Source organism: Grampus griseus, assembly GCF_964374135.1.
Source record: "Grampus griseus genome assembly, chromosome: 12".
In the NCBI taxonomy this organism is placed as follows: domain Eukaryota; kingdom Metazoa; phylum Chordata; class Mammalia; order Artiodactyla; family Delphinidae; genus Grampus; species Grampus griseus.
The window spans coordinates 68,454,614-68,473,292 of record NC_139006.1 but is presented as its reverse complement, the minus strand read 5'-3'; the positions used below and the strand labels follow the sequence as shown (position 1 = coordinate 68,473,292).

The window sequence follows — 18,679 nt, the reverse complement described above, 5'->3', positions numbered from 1 at the left end:
AAGCAAAAGTCTGCATTAATAGTAACAGTAGATGTATGGGAAAAGTAAAACACGCTGTCATTATCAGGAAGCCAGTGAAATAAGCAAATTACAGTTGTTGATCTCAGCAAGATATACTGAATTATAGCATTACTGGTATAGATTTGGATTTTAACAGACAATTTTGTACATGATTGCTTTACATTGACCTAGATTGTAATACAGTTGCATGTCTGGAAAATTCTGCTGAAAGACTGTGAACAAAGGGAAATGATAAACAGCAACCCATCCAGTTGTGGGGAGATACATGTGGTGAGGCTGGGCCTTCTTCAGCACCTTGTTTAGTAAGAACTGGGAAGAAGGTAAGTAGCTAGAGGAGAACATTTAGAGATGTAAACTGAATAAACCTGAACCCTGCGGCAGGGTGACCTTAGTGAATTCCCAGAGGCCTCGCTTTCAGGGAGAATGGCTGAGCATTTAGGGTCAAGGCTCAGAAGGCAAGAGTTCTTCCTTCCAGACAGATGTCACCCCAAAAGGTAAAAATGCAGAGAGAGTAGAAAGGCCGTGGCACTGGGATTAAACAGACCTGAGTTAGAAATGAATTTGACTACTTAAAAGATATATATATTCTTAAGCAATTTTCTTGACTTCTCTCAGTTCCATCTATGTCTTTTTTAAATCTGGAAATGTGAATGGTATTACCTTCATTTAAGATATATGCTGAAATAGGTGCAGCCACTATGGAGAATAACATGACGGTTCCTTACAAAACTAAAAACAGAGCTACCATATGATCCAGCAATCCCACTCCTGGGCATATATCCAGAAAAGACGAAAACTCTAATTTGAAAGATACATGCACCCCAGTGTTCATAGCAGCACTATTTACAGTAGCCAAGACATGGAAACAACCTAAGTTGTCCATGAACAGATGAATGGATAAGGAAGATGTTCGATGTATATATATATGTATACACACATACACACATACACACACACACACACACACACAAATACAATGGAATATTACTCAGCTATAAAAAAGAATGAAATAAGGCCATTTGCAGCAACATGAAAGGACCTAGAGATTATCATACTAAGTAAGTCAGAGGAATATCATATGCTATCATTTAGACGTGGAATCTAAAAAAAAATTGATACAAGTGAACTTATTTACAAAACAGAAATAGACTCACAGACTGAGAAAACAAACTTATGGTTACCAAAGGGGAAAGGAAGAGAAGAGAGCGTTAAATTAGGAGGTTAGGATTAACATATACACATATATAAAATAAATAAACAACAAGGACCTACTGTATAGCACGGGAACTATATTCAATATCTTGTAATAACCTATAATGGAAAAGAATCTGGAAAAGAATATATATATATATTTATATCGAATAACTTTGCTATACACTTGAAATGAACACAACATTGTAAATCAACTTTACTTAAAAAAAAAAAGGTGTAAATAAGGCTTGAATGGACGCTTCACAAAAGAAGATATAGAAATGGCTAACAAGCACATGAAAAGGGAAATGTAAATTAAAACCACAACACAATGAGATGCCAGTTGACTTACAGCACCAAATGTGACCGTTTGGAGCAACTAGAAGAATGCAGTGTTTCTAGCTGAAAGGTAAAATGCTACAACCACCTTGGAAAACTATTTAGCCATTTCCTTTAAAGTTAAACAGATTCTTATCATACAATCTGGCAACTCCCTCCCGGATATTTACCCAAGGGAAATAAAAACATATATCCACAAAAAGTCCTTTACAGAATGTTTAGAGCAACATTATTAACGATAGCCAAAACAGAAACGAACTCAAATGTTCGAAAACAAAACCCATAAATAATGACATTCTCACAATGGAATACCATCTGAGTAATGAAAAAACATGGGCTATTGATACATAAAAATATACTGATGAATCTTGAGAACATTACACTAAGTGAAAGCAAAAGATACCAGACTCAAAAGAATACAGATTATAAGGGCACATCTTTAGGAAGTTCTACGACAGGCCAATCTAATCTATGTTGCTCAAAATCAGGACAGTGGTTGCCTGTGAGGGATTGGAGGTTTATTGGACGGAGGTGTGCAGAAACTGTGTGTGGTGATGGGAATGAAGTGTACCCTGATTAGGTCCTTGTTTGTATAGGTGAATACATTTGTCAATATACATGCAATTGTATCTTTAATATCTGGGCATTTTACTATGTGTCAATCTTGCTTTAGTTTAAAAGAAAAACTATACATGTCTTGTGGTCAGACAAAATACGTTGATATGATACTTTAAAATAACTAGATACTGGGTCAACATTCAACATTCAATAATGGTATTTGTTTTATTATTATGACCTGTTTTGAATGCCACCTTTTATGGCATTTAAAGTTTTGTTTACTTTCTCTTTTTTAGGGTCCTAACTTTACCTTCAACGCCTACTTTGTCTCTCAGAAGGTTGTAAGAACCATTACCTTGGTGTAACCAAAAGCTAAAATTTTACTTCACCACCCCTGTGCCCTTGGAATAACACTGACAATGGTCATTCTTTGTAGATTACAAAAGGAAATACAATCGTGTTTCCAATTAGTCACTCCTTTTCCTTCTGACACTCACCAGCCCCACTCCCTTTGAAAACTATGAACGGGGATTGAGATTCTTCTGAGGTGACCTGGCCCTGGAATAATTTATAAGGCAAGAGATGTCTCTGATAATTACTCCTAGTTATTCTGAATGTATCATTTAAGGGAGAAACAAAACTTTAGACAAGCTGCAAAGAGAAAGATAATCTTGCCATGTTAAGACGTTTTTGAAAATCTGAAATGTTGGTTTATAATTTGTTGTTCATCTTATTTATAATATTTGTCCTTTAATCATTGTTGGTTGTAATATTACATCAAACCCGTCAATAAAAAAATTCTTGTCAATGAAGGAATTCAAAAGAGTATGTGGTACTTTCTAAAAGTCTTTCTCAACAAAGATTTCCAAAAGACACTGTAAACAGAAATATCACTGGAATAGGTGATTAACATCTTAAGGAAACAACTAGGATGCAGCAGAACTCACTTGTTTCTATACATTTTGTTCTATTAGCTAAGCACCGTATCAGGCTCTACATCTACTCCTATATACATACACTGCTGAAAGACATATTCTCTTTTGTATGAGTTATATTTACTTCAACCCATTATTTTTAGAAATTCCTTATGTGTTGCAGAAAAGGCAAAGATTAAGTCTGAAAAATAAATTCAAAAATATAAGTAGGACTTATCCAAATACCATTTCTAGACTTTGTCAAGTATCAAAACTACCTGGGTGCTTTGAAGATTAAAGGGATTTTAAGATATTGTAAAACATAATAAAGGTGTAAATCCAAATCCCAAAGAGTGCTCTAATTCTTTTGTTGTTTAAGAATTTTATTTTTATTGGACATTACTTGAAATAGGGCTATCAAAAAAACTAAGATTTTCTTCCTTTGTGAGTTTAAGTAATTTTTCTTGCACTGTAATTATTATACTTCAACTCAAACTCAAAATAATAAAGTAGGGAAGTACAATTAGAGAGATACTTAAATAATACTGTAGTAGTTTCAAATATAAATAAAACAATATTTTTCAGTTATGAATGTTAACAAGTGATGTCCTTTCTAGGATTCAAGACAATGAATATGGTATGAACTGTATTTGTCATACATATCATATTAGTTAAGGTACAGACCAAGCTGCTATAATAAAGAAACACAAAATACAGCAGCTTAAAGTAGAAGTGACAGTTTAAAAGTGAGCAGTCCAGTGTGGCTCATGTGGCTTTGCCATCCTCTGTGACTTCTACCTCTTAAGTCTAATTCCTTGTCATCTCCTAGCCAGGGAGAAGGAGAAAAGACCTGAGTGTCACATGTGCTCATGCATTCTGTGAGGGGGCAAGGCCTGTGGATGGAAATGTCACACTTACTTATCTGCATTGGCCAGAGCTTAATCACTGCCATCCACGACTGTAAAGAAGGCCATGCACAAAAACTGTCTTTAGCTGGGGGGGCCTGTATCTTGCTAAAATCAGGTAGGTGGGTCTATTATTAAAAGTCACTGCCTGAGGAAATCAGAAGAGATAATCCATGGAAAGTTCTTTGCAAAAGAAAATGAGATAATTATCAGGCTGTTTCAGAACAGTGATGATTATTTATACATGCTCTCTCTCCTTTAATGCACACACCACCTGTGAGAGAGGAATCTCCTTATTCACTCTGAAGGCAGGAACCATTTTTCTTTATTTTTTATACCCCCAATGCCTACCACAGTTCCTGATAGACAGTAAGCACTTAAAAACTATTTGTTGAATGACAAAAATGACTGGTTAAATGAAGGAATTAAAAGGTAAACAAAATTGATATTCAAAAAAATTATCTTTGCCGAGGTCAAACAGCTTCTAGCTGGTAGAGACAGGATTCTACCCAGATCTATTTGAAGTTTTTTTCCTAAGTGATTCTCCTGCAAGAAAATTCCTGTGATAAAACAAGCCATCTGCCTGAGAGAAGCTCTTCCTCCGTAAACTGGAATATAAAATCTGTAATGACTACAGCTTTGTCAGCAAAGGATCTGTTGTATTTCTTGTGTGGAATGTGAAAGATACTTATGTTGGTCTCATAAATTTCCTGAGCAATCATCCACTGTTTTCTCAGCCTTTTTGATGTCAGAGAAGAATGTCGTTGACGGATTCTCAAATGAGTAATTCTAACAAGAAGGCTCATTTCCAATGAGCTGCATTGTGGCTTATGATTATAAATAGGAAAGTTAACCCCTGATTAATGGACGTTTTAACAAATACTCAATGTTACAACAGTCACATATTCCTGTCTCGTCCTTTCCCCATAAGCTATAACGATCTCTGAACAGATCCCTTCAAAAACAATTAAACCTGGTAATGGACTAACTGGGCTCCCATCCATACCATAGGTTTAACTATTAATGCTCACTCAGGAAAGGAAAAGTCTGCTGATTTCTTTTATCCTCGAAAGTAGAATTCAGAGACAGTCTGCTGAATATTTAATACAGGATGAAATTTCCATCAACGTGAGAAATATCACAATGAGGATGTGTGTGCGTGCATGTATGGAATTGTGTGGAGGGAGCTGCATAAGAGTTCAAAGACTATATCTAACATTTGTAAATTTTAAAGTTATGAAATAATGTGTGTGGGAAACCAAGCTGGTAAATGACACCTGGGAAAATATAGAAGTTATGACATTATTTACACATATGTGAAAAAGAGTGAGCAGGAGACAATTGAAACACATATCAAATTACCTACCCCAAAATCACCACCTCCATTTATTTGTACCTTATTTATACGGAAATATTCAGTGAAGGTTGGGATTTTTGAATTCTCTACGTCACATTGCCTTTGGTGATATGGTGGATGAATTAGAAGAAACCCTAAGTGTTTGTGATGTTTAACGCTACATGTCAACTTCACTGGCTAGAGGGGACCCATTAAACATAGCTTCTGTGTTTCCATATAAATTGCGAAGTTTTTTATTCTAGTTCTGTGAAAAATGCCATTGGTAGTTTGATAGGGATTACACTGAATCTGTAGATTGCTTTGGGTAGTACAGTCATTTTCACAATGTTGATTCTTCCAATCCAAGAACATGGTATATCTCTCCATCTGTTTGTATCACCTTTAATTTCTTTCATCAGTGTCTTATGGTTTTCTGTATACAGGTCTTCAGACTATACTACAAAGCTACAGTAATCAAGACAGTATGGTACTGGCACAAAAACAGAAATATAGATAAATTGAATAGGATAGAAAACCCGGAGATAAACCAAGGCACATATGGTCACCTTTTGATAAAGGAGGCAAGAATATACAAGGGAGAAAAAACAGCCTCTTCACTAAGTGGTGCTGGGAAAACTGGACAGCTACATGTAAAAGAATGAAATTAGAACACTCCCTAACACCATACACAAAAAGAAACTCAAAATGGATTAAAGACCTAAATGTAAGGCCAGACACTATAAAACTCTTAGAGGAAAACATAGGCAGAACACTCTATGACATAAATCATAGCAATATCCTTTTCAACCCACCTCCTAGAGAAATGAAAATAAAAACAAAAATAAACAAATGGGACCTAATAAAACGTAAAAGCTTTTGCACAGCAAAGGAAACCACAAACAAGACGAAAAGACAACCCTCAGAATGGGAGAAAATATTTGCAAGTGAAGCAACTGACAAAGGATTCATCTCCAAAATATACAAGCAGCTCATGCAGCTCAATATCAAAAACAACAACCCAGTCCACAAATGGGCAGAAGACCTAAATAAACATTTCTCCAAAGAAGATACACAGATTGCCAACAAACACATGAAAGAATGCTCAACATCACTAATCATTAGAGAAATGCAAATCAAAACTACAAGGAGGTATCATATCACACTGGTCAGAATGGCCACAGTCAAAAAATCTACAAACAATAAATGCTGGAGAGGGTGTGGAGAAAAGGGAACCCTTTTGCACTGTTGATGGGAATGTAAATTGATACAGCCACTATGGAGAACAGTATGGAGTTTCCTTAAAAGACTAAAAATAGAACTACCATATGACCCAGCAATCCCACTACTGGGCATATACCCTGAGAAAACTATAATTCAAAAAGAGTCATGCACCACAATGTTCATTGCAGCTCTATTTACAATAGCCAGGACATGGAAGCAACCTAAGTGTCCATCGACAGATGAATGGCTAAAGAAGATATGGTACATATATACAATGGAGTATTACTCAGCCATGAAAAGAAATGAAACTGAGTTATTTGTAGTGGGGTGGATGGACCTAGAGACTGTCATACAGAGTGAAGTAAGTCAGAAACAGAAAAACAAATACCGTATGCTAACACATATATATGGAATCTAAAAAAAAAAGAAAAAAAAATGGTCCTGAAGGACCTAGGGGCAGGACAGGAATGAAGACGCAGACATAGAGAATGGACTTGAGGACATAGGGAGGAGGAAGTGTAAGCTGGGACGAAGTGAGAGAGCGGCATGGACACATATACACTACCAAATGTAAAATAGATAGCTAGTGGGAAGCAGCCGCATAGCACAGGGAGATCAGCTCGGTGCTTTGTGTCCACCTAGAGGGGTGCGATAGGGAGGGTGAGAGAGAGATGCAAGAGGGAGGAGATATGGGGATATATGTATACATATAGCTGATTCACTGTGTTATATAGCAGCAACTAACACACATTGTAAAGCAATTATACTCCAATAAAGATGTTAAAAAAAAACAAAAAACAAAGCTTGTGGGTGTATCTCTGAGGGTGATTCTTAAGATTAGCATTTGAATCCATGGGTTGAGTAAAACAGATTACCCTCTCCAGGATGGGTGGTCATCAACTAATCCACTGAAGGCCTCAATAAAACAAAAGTTGAAAGGAAGAGGGATTCACCCATTTTTTCCCCCACCTTGATGCTTGGGCTGGGACATTTCATCTAATCTTCTCCTACCCTCAGACTGGGATTTATACCATCAGTTCCATGGATTCTCAGTCCCTTGGACTGGGGCTGAATTATACCACCAGCTTTCCTGGATCTCCAGCTTGCAGAAATACATATCTCTATATCTATCTAACTATCTATCTATCATCTATCTATCTATCAATCATCTATCTATCTATCCATACATCTATCATCTATCCATCCATCCATCTTATAGGTTCTGTTTCTCTGGAAAATCCTGACTGATACAGTGTTCTCCCTCTGCCAACTGTCCACTTCTTCCCCAATAAGAAAATTCAAGAACATTTGTTCGGTCAATGTCTTGGCAAAATAAATATTATACATTTCCCAGCCAATCTTGCAGCTATGTTTTTGTGAGAAAACAGAGATGATTTATCCTCGTTTATGACAGAAGGAAAAACCTTTATAAAAATATGTTAAGTGGTTTTATATACTTCATCTCTTTACTCTTTCTAATAACCTCAAGAAACCTGTATTTTTATCTCTAATTTGAAAATGTCAAAATTGATACTTAGAGGAACTATTATTTGACAATGGTCTCCCAGATAATAAAAAGAAGGGCCAGATTCTAAGTGAAGTCTTTGATTCTAAGTCTAGTGTTCTTTCTACTCAGCCATAACTTGCAATATTGTTTCTCTTTGGCACTTGATAACGTTGATTTACAGCATTCAATTCCAAGCACATTTATGCTCCAGTAACTCTTATCTAATTAGCTGAATAGACTTATCCAAGTAATGCTATTATTCTGTTATTATAATATTAATGATCTTGAACAATTTATTATGATTTTTGAACCTCTAAAAAGTATCTCATTGATAATAATAATGAAACCTAGTCTGCTCACTGACTTTCTAGGAAACTAGTCAAGTCACTGGAGGCCTGAACTTAGATATGAAGCAACTCATATTTACAGAAAACAAACTGTTCTGCTTACAAATTATTGTACAAGTCATTATTATTGAATTCAATACATTTCTTAAATATTTCTTAATTTCTTATTGAATTCAATATATTTCTTAAAAAAAAGCATATATACTCTTTCTATATTATGGGCAAATCTGGATGGCTCAGGTGGGGGTCTTGAGTTGAAAAGAAGGAAAAACACACATAGACAAGGAAACATAAAGAGACAATGTGTGTGTAAATGTGTGTGAGAGACAGAGAGAGAGAGAAACATAGTTAGAAAAAAGTACTTTCAAACCTATACATTTGTAGTGAAAAAAAAAATCCCTGAAGAATTTTTCAGGTATTAAATGCCTGTGGAGAAATGACTCAGACTGCAGAAAATTATTGTAGAGTTTCAGATGGACTGGACAAATATCTCCATTTGCTAGATATTTTTCAAAGATGTATTTGACTTCCACAAGTACATCTTGTGGAAGATGCTTAGCCTGATGTTGTGGTTAAGAAATACATTTTTTTAACTTTTTATTTTATATTAGATTACAATTGGTTGACAATGTTGTGTTAGTTTCAGGTGTACAGCAAAGTGATTCAGTTATACAGATACATGTATCTATTCTTTTTCAAATTCTTTTCCCATTTAGGTTGTTACATAATATTGAGCAGAGTTCCCTGTGCTATACAGTTAGGTCCCTGTTGGTTATCCGCTAAAACCTGTTTTTTTTTTTTTTTATAATTTATTTTGGCTGTGTTGGGTCTCCGTTGCTGTATGTGAGCTTTCTCTAGCTGCTGTGAGCAGGGGCTACTCTTCGTTGCTGTGCACAGGCCTGTCGTTGCAGTGGCTTCTCTTGTTGTGGATCACGGACTCTAGGCATGCGGGCTTCAGTAGTTGCGGCCCACAGGTCCTAGAGTGTGCGGGCTTCAGTAGTTGTGACTCGCAGGCTCTAGAGCACAGGATTAGTAATTGCGGTGCATGGACTTAGTTGCTCCATGGCATGTGGAATCCTTCTGGACCAGGGATCAAACTCGTGTCCCCCACATTGGCAGGTGGATACTTAACCACTGCACCACCAGGGAAGTCCCCAGTTTTAAATATAGCAGTGTGTACATGTCAATCCCAAACTCCCTAACTATCCCTTCCCCGACCCTTCCCCCTGGTAAACATAGTTCATTATCTAAGTCTGTGGGTCTATTTCTGTTTTATAAATAAGTTCATTTGTATCATAGTTTTTTGGATTCTGCATATAAGTGGTATCATACGATATTTCACTTTCTATGTCTGACTTACTTCACTCAGTTTGACAATCTCCATCCATGTTGCCGCAAATGACATTATTTCATATTTTTAATGGCTGAGTAATATTCCATTGTATATATGGACATTTAGGTTGCTTCCATGCCTTGGCTATTGTAAACAGTACTGCAATGAACACTGGGGTGCATGTATCCTTTTGGACCATGTTTTTCTCTGGATATATGCCCAGGAGTGGGATTGCAGAATCATACAGTAGCTCTATTTTTAGTTTTTCAAGGAACCTCCATACTGTTCTCCATAGTAGCTGTATCAATTTATATTCCCACCAACAGTGTAGGAAGGTTCCCTTCTCTCTACACCCTCTCCAGCATTTATTGTTTGTGAAATTTTGATAATAGCCATTCTGACTGGTATGAGGAGATATCTCAATGTAGTTTTGATTTGCATTTCTCTAATAATTAGCAAAGTTGAACATATTTTCATGTGCCGCTTGGACATCTGTATGTCTTTTTTGGAGAAATGTCTATTTAGATCTTCTGCCCGTTTTTGGATTGTGTTGTTTGTCTTGATGATATTAAGCCACATGAGCTGTTTGTAAATTCTGGAGACTAATCCCTTATCAGTCACATCATTTGCAAATATTTTCTCCCATTCTGTGGGTTGTCTTTTAATTTTGTTTATGGTTTCCTTTGCTGTGCAAAAGCTTCTGAGTTTCATTAGGTCCCATTTGTTTATTTTTGTTTTTAATTTCAATTTCTCTAGGAGGTGGGTCAAAAAGGATCTTGCTTTGATTTATGTCATAGAGTGTTCTGCTTATGTTTTCCTCTAAGAGTTTTATAGTGTCTGGCCTTACATTTAGGTCTTTAATCCATTTTTGAGTTTCTTTTTGTGTATTGTGTTAGGGAGTGTTCTAATTTCATTCTTTTACATGTAGCTGTCCAGTTTTCCCAGCACCACTTACTGAAGAGGATGTTTTTTCTCCATTGTATATTCTTGCCTCCTTTATCAAAGATAAGGTGACCATATGTGCATGGGTTTATGTCTGGGCTTTCTATCCTGTTCCATTGATCTATATTTCTGTTTTTGTGCCAGTACCATACTGTCTTGATTACTGTAGCTTTGTAGTATAGTCTGAAGTCAGGGAGCCTAATTCCTCCAGCTCTGCTTTTCTTTCTCAAGATTGCTTTGGCTATTCAGGGTCTTATGTGTTTCCATACAAATTGTGAAACTTTTTGTTCTAGTTCTGTGAAAAATGCCATTGGTAGTTTGATAGGGACTGCACTGAATCAGTAGATTGCTTTGGGCAGTATAGTCATTTTCACAATGTTGATTCTTCTAATCCAAGAACATGGTATATCTCTCCACCTGTTTGTATCATCTTTAATTTCTTTCATCAGTGTCTTATAGTTTTCTGCATACAGGTCTTTTATCTCCTTAGGTAGGTTTATTCCTAGGTATTTTATTCTTTTTGTTGTAGTGGTAAATGGGAGTGTTTCCATAATTTCTTTTTCAGCTTTTTCATCATTAGTGTATAGGAATGCAAGAGATTTCTGTGCACTAATTTTGTATCCTGCAACTTTACCAAATTCATTGATTAGCTCTAGTAGTTTTCTGGTGACATCTTTAGGATTCTCTGTGTATAGTATCATGTCATCTGCAAACAGTGACAGTTTTACTTCTTCTTTTCCAATTTATATTCCTTTTACTTCTTTTTCTTATCTGATTGCCATGGCTAGGACTTCCAAAACTATGTTGAATAAGAGTGGTGAGGGTGGACATCCTTGTCTTGTTCCTGATCTTAGAGGAAATGCTTTCAGTTTTTCACCATTGACAATGATGTTTGCTGTGGGTTTGTCATATTTGACCTTTATTATGTTGAGGTAGGTTCCCTCTATGCCCACTTTCTGGAGAGTCTTTATCATAAATTGGTGTTGAATTTTGTCAAAAGCTTTCTCTGTATCTATAGAGATGACTATATGGTTTTTCTCCCTGAATTTGTTAATACGGTGTATCACATTGTTTGATTTGCCTACACGGAAGAATCCTTGCATTCCTGGGATGAACCACACTTGATCATAGTGTATGAACCTTTTAATGTGCTGTTGGATTCTGTTTGCTAGTATTTTGTTGAGGATTTTTGCATCTATGTTCATCAGTGATATTGGTCTGTAGTTTTCTTTTTTTGTGACATCTTTGTCTGGTTTTGGTATCAGGGTGATGCCTCAATTTAACTTTATCTAATTGGTGTTAACCCACCTGTAAGTTGGCATCAATCAGAGCACCTCTCTCTTAGGATTACTGTGAGAATCAAGGGAGACAGTGACTATAAAACACATAGAGCTCGGTACATAGTAAGTGCTTCAGTAAATGGTATTTTTTGCTGTTATGGGCTGTGCAAGCTTTCTACTATTTGTAGTGCCCTACTATTTGAATATAGTAGTATATTCAGTGAGTTCCCTAGATGTTTATTATATTGCAGTGTAAGCAATATTATCTGCTTGTTTTGTTGAACACTATTAGTATAGCTTTTCCCCTTGTTTTCTCCTCAAGTTCTAATAATAAAATATACTTCTCATAAAATAAAAGTATATATAATCCTCACATTAAAAATAGTTTCCTATGTTTATAGTAATAGCCTATTCAGAAAAGAGGAAAAATAATCTTAAACCAGATTTTGTTCCCTGAAGATACATAATACTTGTTTCAAAAATAACTTCATCCTCCATCAAACTGGCAGGATCTGTCTTCTCCTGCCGCACTTGTTCTTGTGAAGGTCAGGTGTGTTTGTTATGCTCATTTGACAGATTGGGGGAACCAGGACACCTAGTCTAAGTAACTTGACCAACAACAGAAAAATCACTTGCAAGGCATGCTGAGCATTTTGAAACTTCAAATTGCTTCTCCCTGCCATTCAGACAAGTAAAGCAGCAAGAAAGAAAATAGATGCTTTCACCCTGTCATTGTCAAGAGATGGAAGCTCTTAATCTTTCTTATAAAAAATTCTTTACATATATTCCATTGGAAAATATTTGTGTCCACGCTTTTGCTTTCTGTATATCATCAAACATACACCCCACAGTTAAAGTCAAAACAACAGCCTCTAAAGTTTTACTGCAGGTTCTAATCATAAAAGATGCTGTGGAAATAATACAAGAGAGTTGGGGGAAAAAATAACAATTGAGCATTGAATTTTTACTCATGATCGTGAGATAACATACTAATAAAGGACATTGATGGGAATAGGGTCAAGTATAAAAAGAAAATCATCACCTTTCTTCTCCAATCCTGCAACAACTCCCTAAGTACAGTTTTGTCCAGTAATTTTATACTACTCCCTGATTTCTGCTCAGAAATTATTAATTGATGTATAAACCTTGTGAATTAGATTACCATAAAGATACATCATTTATGTTTATTTTTGTGGGTATAATTTCTGAGTCTGCTTTCTTTTTTAAGAAACATTTTGATTTTTTTTGCTGTTAATGTGCTTTGCTCTTAGCCAGGGAAAAAAAAAAAAGGCCTCTGTGCAGTATTCATTTTACTTCATCCAAATTTATTCTCTGTCTCTTGCTGAAAAGCAAAGGCCCTGCCCCATTAGAGAAAAGGTAGAGAGGAATGAAGGCAAGACTGGTATTCAGTTTCTAATTTGCTTCTGAACATTAACATAAGAGGTGTGGTTGACGAGCCAGAACAACACAGTTCCTTTGGATAATTGAGGTATAATAATCCCTTTGACTACAAAGTTAGAACCATCTTATTCATCTAATCTCACTACCAAGAATCTTCTCACATGGTCATTCCAAATCACTCTAAGAATTTCTTTGGCCAAGAACACTGCTTTTTGTGTTAAGTTCTTTCTTTTCATTTTTTATTATTTTAATATTGGTCATGCTGCTTTAGAAAGTAGATGGTACCTGGTTCAGAAATTTTTTTAAAAAAATTTAGAAGGAGACTGAGGAAAAGCAATTAAGATTGAGATTACCTTTTTTATTGCTTTCCTATGTCTGTTGCAGCAATTTACAGGCATGGTTTGGAAATATTACGAGTTGGGTTCCAGGCCTCCGCAGTAAAGTGAATATTGCAATAAAGCAAGTCACACAAGGTTTTGGTTTCCCAGTGCACATAAAAGTTATATTTCCACTCTATCAAAGTGTGCAATAGCATTATGTCTATAGAAACAACATACATAACAATTAAAAATACTTTCATGCTATAAAATACTAAACATCCTCTGAGCAGTCAGTGAGCTGCAATCTTTTTGCTGGTGGAGGGCCTTGCCTTGGTGTTGGTGGCTGCTGACTGATCAGGGTGGTGGATGCTGAAGGCTGGGGCAGCAATTTCTTAGGATAAGACAACAACGCAATTTGCCACATCGATTGACTCTTCCGTTCATGAACAATTTCTCTGTAGCATGTAATGCTGTTTGATAGCATCTTACCCACAGTAGAACTTATTTCAAAATTGGAGTCAGTTTTCTCAAAACCTGCCGCTGTTTTGTCAGCTAAGTTTATGTGATATTCTAAATCTTTTGTTGTCATTTCAACAACCTGCACAGCATCTTCATCAGGAGTAGATGCTATCTCAAGAAACCACTTTCTTTGCTCATCCATAAAGAACAATTCCTCATCTGTTAAAGTTTTATCATGAGGTTGCAGCAATGCGGTCACTACTTCAGGCTCCACTTTTAATTCTAGTTATCTTGCTATTTCCACCACATCTGCAGTTACTTCCTCCACTAAAATCTTGAACCCCTCAAAGTCACCCATGAGGGTTCGAATCAACTTCTTCCAAAATCCTGTCAGTGTTGATATTTTGACCTCTTCTCATGAATCACAAATGTTCTTAATGGCATCAAGAATGGTGAATACTGGGACTTCCCTGGTGGTGCAGCGGTTAAGAATCCGCCTGCCAATACAGGGGACATGGGTTCAATCCCTGGTCCAGGAATATCCCACATGCCGCAGAGCAACTAAGCCCATGCTCCACACCCACTGAGCCTGCGCTCTAGAGCCCATGAGCCACAACTACTGAGCCCATGTGCTACAACTACTGAAGGGTGCACGCCTGGAGCCTGTGCTCCACAACAAGAGAAGCCACCACAATGAGAAGCCCGTGCACCACAATGAGGGGTAGCCCTTGCTCAATGCAACTAGAGAAAGCCCGTGCACAGCAATGAAGACCCAACGCAGGCAAAAAAAAATTAAAAAAAAAAAAAAAAAGAATGGTGAATACTTTCGAGAAGGTTTTCAATTTACTTTGCCCAAATCCATCAGAGGAATCACCATTTATGGCAGCTATAGCTTTATGAAATATATTTCTTAAATAATAAGACTTGAAAGTTGAAATTACTCTTTGATCCATGGGATGCAGAATGGATATTGTGTTAGCAGGCATGAAAACAACATTAATCTCATTGTACATCTCCATCAGAGCTCGAGTCACCAGGTGCATTGACAATGAGCAGTAATATTTTAAAAGAAATCCTTTTTTTTTTTTTTTCTGTGAGCAGCAGGTCTCAAAAGTAGCGTTAAAATATTCAGTAAAGGGCTTCCCTGGTGGCGCAGTGGTTGAGATTCCACCTGCCGATGCAGGGGACACAGGTTTGTGCCCTGGTCTGGGAAGATCCCACATGCCGCGGAGCGGCTGGGCCCGTGAGCCATGGCCGCTGAGCCTGCGCGTCCGGAGCCTGTGCTCTGCAACGGGAGAGGCCCGTGTAACGCAAAAAAAAAAAAAAAAATTCAGTAAAGCATATTGTACATAGATTTGCTGTCTTCCAGGCTTTGTTGTTTCATTTACGTAGCACAAGTAGAAGAGATTTAGTATAATTCTTAAGTCTCTAGGATTTTCAGAATGGTAAATAAACATTGCCTTCAACTTCAAGTCACCACTGCATTAGCCCCTAACAAGACAGTCAGCCTGTCCTCAAAGCTTTGAAGCCAGGCATTAACTTCTCCTCTGTAGCTATGAAAATTCTAGATGGCATCTCATCGAAAATCTGTTGTTTAGTGTAACCGCCCTCATTAATGATCTTAGCTAGATCTTCTGGATAACTTGCTGCAGCTTCTACATCAGCACTTGCTGCTTCCCCTTGCACTTTGATGTTACAGAGATGGCTTCTTTCCTTAAACCTCATGGACCAATCTCTGCTAGCCTCTAACTTTTCTTCTGTAGCTTCCTCACCTCTCTCAGTCTTCATAGAACTGAAGATCTCTGAATCAGGCTTTGGCTTAAGGGAATGTTGTGGCTGGTTCATCTTCTATCTAGGCCACTACAACTTTCTCCCTATCGGCAATAAGGTTATTTTGCTTCTTTACCTATCATTTGATCACTGGAGAGGCAATTTAAATTTTCTTCAGGAACTCTTCCTTTGCACTCACAACTTGGCTGACTGTTCAGCTCAAGAGGCCTAGCTTTTAGCCTATCTGGACTTTTGACGTTGCCTTCCTCACTAAGCTTCATCATTTCTAGCTTTTGATTTAAAATAAGAGACGTGTGACTCTTTCTTTCACTTGAACACTTAGAGGCCACTGGAGGGTTATTAACTGGCCTAATTTCAACGCTGTTGTGTTGTGGGGAACAGGGAGGTCCAAGGAGAGGGAAACAGGGAACAGCCAGTCAGCAGAGCAGTCAGAACACACAAAATATTCATTCATTAAGTTTGCTGTCTTATACGAGCACTGTTTGTGGCCCCCCAAAACAATGACACTAGTAACATCAAAGATCACTGATCACCATAACATATATAATAATCATGAAAGGGTTTCCCTGGTGGCATAGTGGTTGAGAGTCCGCCTGCTGATGCAGGGGACACGGGTTCGTGCCCCGGTCCGGGAAGATCCCACATGCCGCGGAGCGACTGGGCCCGTGAGCCGTGGCCGCTGAGCCGGCGCGTCCAGAGCCTGTGCTCCACAACGGGAGAGGCCACAACAGTGAGAGGTCCGTGTACCGCAAAAACAACAACAACAAAAAAAATCATGAAAAATTTTGAAATGTTGTGAGCATTACCAAAACCTGACACAGAGACACAAAGTGAATAAATCCTGTTGGAAAAATGGCAACAATAGTCCTGCTCGATGCAGGGTTGCCGCAAAACTTCAACTTGTAAAAAGTGCAATGTCTACGAAGCACAAAAAACGAAGCACAATGAAACGAGGTATGCCTGTGTACAAATTTGGTGTCTGAAGTTTAAGAAATCTATTCTCGCACAATTCTGAAGGCTAGACGTCTGAAAACACGGTGTCAGCTGGGCCACACTCCCCCGAGGCTCTAAGGGAGAATCTTTCCTTGCCTTCTGTAGCTCCTGGTGGCTGCCAGCATTCCTCCTGGCTGCATCACTCTAATCTCTGCCTCTGTCTTCCATGACCTTCGACCCCTCTCTGTTTTTCCTCTGTGTGTCTTTTATAAGGACAACTCCTTGGATTTAGAGCCCATCTAACAATCTGCGAAAATATCTAGAGATTCTTAATTATATCCGCAAAACCCCTTTCCCCAAATTAGTCACATTCACAGGTTCTGGAGATTAGGAGGTGAACACATCTTTTGGGTGTCCCCATTCTAACTACTACACCTTAGAAAGTGGCATATGGAAGAAATCAGTAATTTCTCAAATGTCACTTCTCTGCTAATTGTTAAGAAGGCTACGTTGACAGACACTTAGGTGCTTGTAGAAAAAAATGATCCCTTGGCTCATAACACTATGGCTTCTCAGAAATACTATAGGCTACCAGCACAGATATTTAATTTGTACTAATGAGAGAAACGGCTCACAGATGACGTGTAAGGGGGTGAAAGTCTACCTTACTGTAGGTCTGCTATGCTTTGTATTTATATAAATTAACATACAGTGGAGCAGTACAGAAACGCAACCCAACTCGCTGTATTTTCTTTTAATGATTTACAACACAATCTGTTATTTCTGAACTACATGGACATTTTTTTCTATTCTAATGAGACAGTAAAATGCTTAGTTTAGAGAAAAGCCATTCCTATTGAGTGAGTAGAAACTGAGATAACATGATATTTCCAAGTATGGTTAAAACGTTTTTCTAATTGAGACACAGATGTAGAGAACAAATGCATGGACACCAAGGGGGAAAAGCGGCGGGGGGTGGGGGGGGGGGTGCTGAATTGGGAGATTGGGACTGACATGTATACACTGATATGTATAAAATGGATAACTAATAAGAACCTGCTGTATAAAAAATAAATAAAATTAAATTGTAAAAAAATTAATTCATGGAAAAAAACGTTTTTCTAAGATTTGGGCTGTGTATAACCAATGGTCCCTCCCAAATGACTGTGTTAATTAAATAAAATATGTAAGTAATTTACATATTGGATATTCTACCTGATTACTTGATTAACTGATATGCTTCAGGGTAGACAGTGCTAGACATAAGAAACTGTATTCGACTACTGTCTTTAATTTATCTGTACTTGCCTCATGACTAGCATAGGTCTTATTCTCCACATTTGTGCAATGGAATAGTGATCATTAAAACATACACCCACCCTGCCCCCACCCACACATGGAGAACACCTGAAAAACAGAAATGTGCTGAGATGTACCATCTAATGAAATGATTTGCCACATTTTAAAGGTGAATTTTTTAAAATTCTTGACTAATAAATTTTATCTGAATCTTACCTGTCCCACACACATCTCTCTCCCCTACCACCACTCTCAGAACAATTAAATGCCCAGGCACAGTCCAAGGAAAGAGCAAGATTTATATCATCACCAGTCACTTGGATACAGGGAGGAAGACAGGATACAAAGTCTAGATGTCAGGATGGGTCAGGAGTCACTCAAATATGTATTGAGTCAGGACTCTTCAAAGTAACTAAGGGTATCAGAAGTTAGGCTCTGACTGTCTATCAGAATATCAGGAGCTTCACCTTGAGAAATTCTAGATATTGAACAAAGTGTTTAAAGAGAACAAGCAAGGTGTAAGGCACAACTGCCCAGTGCTGGCTAGAACTAATTAAATAATAACGGTTAATCGCTTTTCCT

The 18,679-nt window shown here is 37.5% G+C and overlaps 1 protein-coding gene across 1 annotated transcript in view; it reads right to left on the bottom strand.

The window, feature by feature from the left end:
- Positions 1-18,679, bottom strand: part of DCC (DCC netrin 1 receptor) — a gene marked incomplete at both ends in the record, with an annotated part of 1,164,115 nt that overhangs the window by 162,601 nt on the left and 982,835 nt on the right. The window lies entirely within an intron of this gene.